This window comes from Notothenia coriiceps, unplaced genomic scaffold (genome assembly GCF_000735185.1).
Source record: "Notothenia coriiceps isolate Sejong01 unplaced genomic scaffold, NC01 NC01_scaffold00017855, whole genome shotgun sequence".
In the NCBI taxonomy this organism is placed as follows: domain Eukaryota; kingdom Metazoa; phylum Chordata; class Actinopteri; order Perciformes; family Nototheniidae; genus Notothenia; species Notothenia coriiceps.
Genome location: NW_011350556.1, coordinates 265,510 through 271,827, shown reverse-complemented (window position 1 = coordinate 271,827; position 6,318 = coordinate 265,510). Strand labels below are relative to the sequence as shown.

Below are 6,318 nucleotides of genomic sequence, written 5' to 3'. Positions count from 1 at the left end.
TCTTTGTGGCCTTCTTGTGTATTTGTTCATCGTCATCTAAAAACTTGCCTGAAAATTATTAACCATATCTGGGCAACTTTATTATAATTATCATAATCTGTAACTTTTAGTTTAGCTCATCTGAACTGCACTGGTTATGGATGTAAGATGTGAAACAAACGGTGCCATCATGCCGGGGTCTTCTGTCGAGTGTGATCATTTCCGTCAGTCTGTCTCAGTGAGGCCTCGGCCCATTCTGACAACGTTCAAAGCACTTCAATTCATGTCCTCTTGTTTAAGGATTGCTTGTCTCTACTCAGCCCGCTTGTCACATTTTTGGGCACTTGTTTTGTTTCAGAGAGCAGGGGGTTTTCGCATCTCCACAGCCTCTATGTACACAAAGAGGATGTTGACATATGCACACACACACACACACACACACACACACACACACACACACACACACACACACACACACACACACACACACACACACACACACACACACTTACTTAAAAATGTGTGCACTCACCAACTTAGCGGATGAGGCTGTCTCTGCGAGCAACAATGTTCCAAAGAGTGATGCAGAATGAGTCACTGTTAACACACATGTGTAGACACATACACAACAAAACCCCTTCGGCGTCCTTTTATGTCAATGACAGCTCTTGGCAGCTAATAGTCATCTGAATGGAGTGCCACGAAAATAGCTTCCTCACAATTTTCTTTTTCTAAATCTCCTTCATTTTGTAGCCTGACAAGTGAATCAAAGATGGTCTGGTGAGTCAGTACCTGAACCATTTATTGGGTTAAGGAGAAACTCTCTTCTCTTATTTCTCACACATGAGAAAGCAGCTTCAAGCTCTTTCGAGACACTAATGACATTTTCCTCCTAAAAAGTTTTACTCTACCCTTAATTCAAATAAGAGTTTTATGGAGCAAATTAATGACCCAGTGCAAACCACCACAGGCCGTTTTTCCTTCAAGCAAGGTATCTTTGTTCATTTCAATGCAATGAGAAGATGCTTCCATTTAGATGGATGTGTTTATCTCAGCCTATCAAATTAACCTGTCAATTCTTTAATTCGTGAGGAGAAAATTACATAATTGTCTCTCCAAACGTCCATGTGTGTTTTGGTTGGTGCATTGTCAACCCCAGATTCCCTAAAGGCACCATATTTTCTCCATGTCAAGCGTGTATATGTCTGCACACGAGTGGGTGGGCAGTAAAGCCGTTTGGCAGTGATGCCCTTTATCATGCTAAACTAGATTGGATTAAAATATGGACATGCTTGGAACGCACTGTTCTAATGAAGGGCATCTTCTCTACATTTGGCAGCGTAAAATTGTCTTTATCAAATCGAAAGGAAACAAAATGTTGGGTCATGCTTTTTATTCCCTTTCAAAGTAAAGGCTTTACTCGTCAATGAAGACAGACCAGCTGCAGAAATCAAACAAAGACGGTGTACAGAATGATAACCAAAAGTAGTTTTGTCTACAAAGACAGTGGTACATTTATATCAGACTTTTAATATAATCATTTTGATTTCATATCATCTTATAATTGAATTAGTAGCCAGGATATCTGTCGTTGAAAAACGTATTCTTAATTATATCAGCTGAACAAGTTATATAACAGTCAAGCTGACAGTCTTCACTTATTCAATGATTGTGTTGTATATGCAATAATCTCAAGTATTTTTGCTTTATCATTCAACTAGTTCTTCTGTTTTTCAAAGGCTCTAAACTAATAGATTTGTTCTAATAGATATTATAGACTAATATAGTTTTCAATATTCAGTAATTCCACTTGGACACTGTTTCAAAGATATATGGGAATAACCAAGAGTGACTAACGGTAGAGTAAGTATGTTTTAAATACTTTCTGTCCGTGTCTAAATTATCATCAATTCACTCGTTACGTTGGTTGAGCCAATATTGACTTTGGTACGCCCTGTCAATGGCTGCTCCTTATTCAGAGATCGATTGACAGTTAGAATAGGGTGCTGATAAGTGTTACAGGTTCCTAGTTGCTCTGATTCGCCCCGTGGTGCACTCTCCAGCTCTCAGTCCTGTGAACTCTTCAACTCTCGGTGAACTGGGAGCAGGGGTGCATCAGCGAGATGAGACAGGGGGAGAGAGAGATGGGTGGGAGAGCTTGATTGAGCTACTCTTTCAAGTGTGGATTTACTCCACTGATCCAACCCTCAATACACACACAACAGCGCACACACACATGCATGCCCAGAAACACACACACACACACACACACACACACACACACACACACACACACACACACACACACACACACACACACACACACACTATCCCTCAAATGTTGCGCTCATCCCTTGAGTCCTTGGTTAAGGCCCTCAAACGGAGAGCCGGCAGCAGAGCCCCAGTGCACTTTGGGTAACCTCGACTCAGATTCTCGCAGAGCTCTACCCATAAACCCTAACTCGCCTGCTCCACTTCCCCCTCCTGTCCTGAAAGGTGTGGGGAGCAATACTGATTGACCTGCAGGGAGGTATTGCCCAGAAATCTAAATCAGACCCAGGCCAATTGTAAGAATGATCATAAGCATGACTTATATCTATGATATTTAATAGTACAATAATGTCACCTCTCGGATGGCATACAGATGATGTTGTTGTGTAATAAGAATTTGCCGAGCTCTTAATGCACATTGTCTCAGATGTTGCGTAGTAATCTTTTCGGTTCTAAAAAGAGACTGTTGGCTGTGTTCCTATACTGGTTAACTTAACAGTAATTACCACCTATTAAAGGTATTGACAGACGTTACAATAGATGGTTACACTGTGCTCGTTAGTATCCGCACACATGTGGCTCCTTTTTGCTCCATTAGTGAGTTTTTATGTCTATTTGTGTATTGATGCACACATGTGCCCATTCCTTTGTGTGTGATTGACGGGCGTACAATCTGGACATTGTCATGGATAAAATAAATTATCCTTGGTCCCTTCAGGTCACCGCGCTGTATGAAGTGCTTATGGCAAAATGACAGACAGGCAGACAATTGGGCATGGCCACCTGGGACCAGACAAAGGCCTTGTCCTTAGGTAACCCTGAGTGCTTTGGCCCAGAGGCACCTATTCTTATTGAAATTCTGTGAAACCTCCATTTTAGCATTTTGTTTTAAGGTCCTTGTGCGGAGTTTCTCCCAGGTATAGATAGATGGAGTGCTTTTTAGGGATTCATTAAGAAGTCTTTATATTTTTCTCAAGCAGACCTTTGTACACATTAGTCAGGCTCAGACAGCAGAATCATATTCTATTCAGAAGTCCCTTCTGCTATTCTGCTTTTCTCTTTTTTTTTAAGCAATTTTATTTTAAGTGATAATTCTTTCTTGATCAGATAGCCGGTGTACAGTGGCTTTGCATTATTTTCAGTTATGATGATGGAGAACATGAAGCATAACCTTATGTTGCATTGCACACTGCAAGTGGTACTGTTAAAAAAAATCCTCAGCAGGTTAAATCCTAAAATGTTAATGTAAACACGTTGCCCTGGAAACAAACCACCAGTACCTCACCTCATGCATTCAATGAGGTTACATGCTTATTCTCTGAAGTGATGCATCAGCCACGTACATGATTTGTATTCTGTTGATTCTGGTCTCCCTATTTAAATCTAAGGACAGCTGTTAAACAAATCTATTTAAAAAAATTATTATTATTTCACAACATCTTAAACGGTTCATATACACTTCCTGCATTCTTTTTCAATAATGGGAGATGCCTGATTTAAGAAAGTGTCAGACATTGATCTCTACATTTGATTCAGTGCATTGATGGCAGGCACTCACCCCAAGCTATCTACAGCACATCCGCACACGCACACATGCACGCACACATGCACGCACACACACGCAGCGCCCGAGAAGCAGGAAAGGTTAGGTTTGAAAGAAGAACAGCACACAGAGAAAGAAAGAGCAAGCTAGCACAGGGGCGCTTTGGCCCTGGAGAGCCCAGTGCATGCCTCCCTGAATGAAACTGTCATTGCTGAGAACAAAGTGAGCCCGGTAGCAGCCCGAGCAGACCCACGCTGCCCCAAGCACTTTTTGCAGCACAGTGGGAGCCCAGTGCTGTGCTTCTGCTCCAGCTTACTTTTCCCTATTGAGCTCCATCTCCCCACTTTCCTCTAAATCCTTCTATTGAACCTTTTTTACTGCTCTATTTTCGGTATTGTTAACACTTATGCAATTCTAGTGCACATTATGGGGATGATTTCATTGCTCCACTTTCTTTTCTATTTGTTTGGCCGTTGATAGTGAAGTGAGAGCTCTCTCTCCGTTGCCATGATTGGATCTTTGTAGCACTTCTAGACCAAGGCTAAGGCTCTTCTGGGCAAACCTTTATGGCTGCATCTTTGTTCTTATCTCCGTCCCTTGCTCTCCTGAGTCTTCAGGGCCTTCTTGTCTCTCTTTTTACCTCTCCTCTTTCTCTTTTCTGGACCACCTTTGAGGAAGAACATACAGTCGATTGTGTTTCTGTAAAAAATAGACAGATGGACCTCTATGGACGCCAAGTTTGCCGATCTGCGGGGTGTTGTGTCTGTACTCGGCACTATGCATCCGGCTTGGCAGAGTGCTACCATGGCAGCCCCATCAGAACCATTGAGACAGGAAAGGCACATGCACAGAGAGATGAGGAAGAAAAAGCAGTTCAAGCTAGATTTAAACGGTGGAAGTCTCTTCTAGGCAGCAGTGTACCAACTTTGCAATCAATAAACACCTCTTTTTGTTTTTCTTGCTCTCTTTCTCGCTCTCACTCTGTCCTCCTCTCTTTCTGTCAGCAGTGTATGACAAATGAGTACAAAACACCATCTGGCTGCATCCATCTTTGTGTGCCTCCCCAATTAATGATGTTTATTCTCTGTTAGGCCTACCTATCACAACCATTCTCTTCATATTTACTCTTAATCTACTCCACCGCCCCCCTCCCCAGCGTCCCCCGTCACGCATGATATCCAGCCATGTTCTCAAAAACAGCATCTCACATTTCTGAGCCTCATTGGGTTGTGCCCAACACCAACTAGCACAGCTGTCTACCATAGTGATATTACTCAAAGGTATACAACATCAATAGTATTACTTGTGGGCAAGAAAACCTTTAAACTGACTGATACACACAACAAAGTGTGATGAAGGCAACACTATCTACTCTTGTCCCATGAACTGGTGCATTTACATGTGATTAATGACAAAAGTAGCTATTTTGTGACTCTGTGAAGTAGGCTTTGAGACCTTGGAAGCAGGCAGTAAGTAGGTAGTTTTAGTCAACCTTGCAGCCTAGCTCTCCCTGTAGTCTGTTATTACCTTCATCAGGCTAATGAATGTTGCATTGGATCATATTAACCTTCTGATCTCCACCTCCCAGGACACTTTAGTTACAACAGACTGGACTGCACTGTTCACTGCTCTCATTATATATATGTGCGTTTGAGAGAATGGTGAGCTCATCCCACCTGCAAGTAGACATTGCATTTCCCTCCTGAATGTTAATCATGTTTTTAATTGGCTCCCTTGACTTGATGACCTATACTTGAGATGGCAATTCTGCACCACTTCTGTTTTCTTACTTTGTCTGCAATGTGTGTAGTGTTTTATAGCTTCCATTCACTCTCAAGCAGTTGATATAAGAGCTGACCTAGAGGCAGCGTGACCTTTGACTCCCAGCCATCCTCTTGTCCTCCACTTTCATCATTATCCATCTTCACATCCTCTCACTCTTTGCACTCATTCATCCAGCCTTTTGCTCCTTATATGACCCTTTTTGAGATGGGCACTTGCAGGATACCTATTGGAAGCCTGCGACCAGGAGAGCAAACACTGAAGATGTGTCAAGTATAAATCTCCTCAGATAAATGATCTAAAGTTATTAAGTGGGTAACGGGAATTGTCCACTTGAACCGTTTTACCACAGGAAACAGCTTTTTAGACACTTGTGTCAATGATTGCTGCTGCATGTCATTTGATTGGCTAGTGACCATGTCAGGTGAAACAGCCTTTGAAAGCCTTTTTTCATTAACTTCTTGGTCAACCTCTTGGAAGTCCAGCAAGACCCTGACTGACATCCCACTCCAGACTGGGCAGAAAACAACACTTGCAACCAGTCAGATCATAACAAAAAGGCCAACACAAAGGTACACTAGGAGCTTTGTTTACCTGGGCCTTACCTCTGTACCTCTGAGAGAGGATGAGAAGAATACTTTTCTATTTGCAAGCTCAGAAATGTGCATTAAGGGAAACCACCATCCTACTCTTGGTCTGACTTCTTTCTACTCCTTTCCCCTTACTCAGTTCCCCCCCCCCCC

General features: G+C 42.3%; 1 protein-coding gene across 3 annotated transcripts in view; it reads left to right on the top strand.

The window, feature by feature from the left end:
- qkia (QKI, KH domain containing, RNA binding a) overlaps positions 1-6,318 on the top strand; it is a 65,761-nt gene that overhangs the window by 43,003 nt on the left and 16,440 nt on the right. The window lies entirely within an intron of this gene.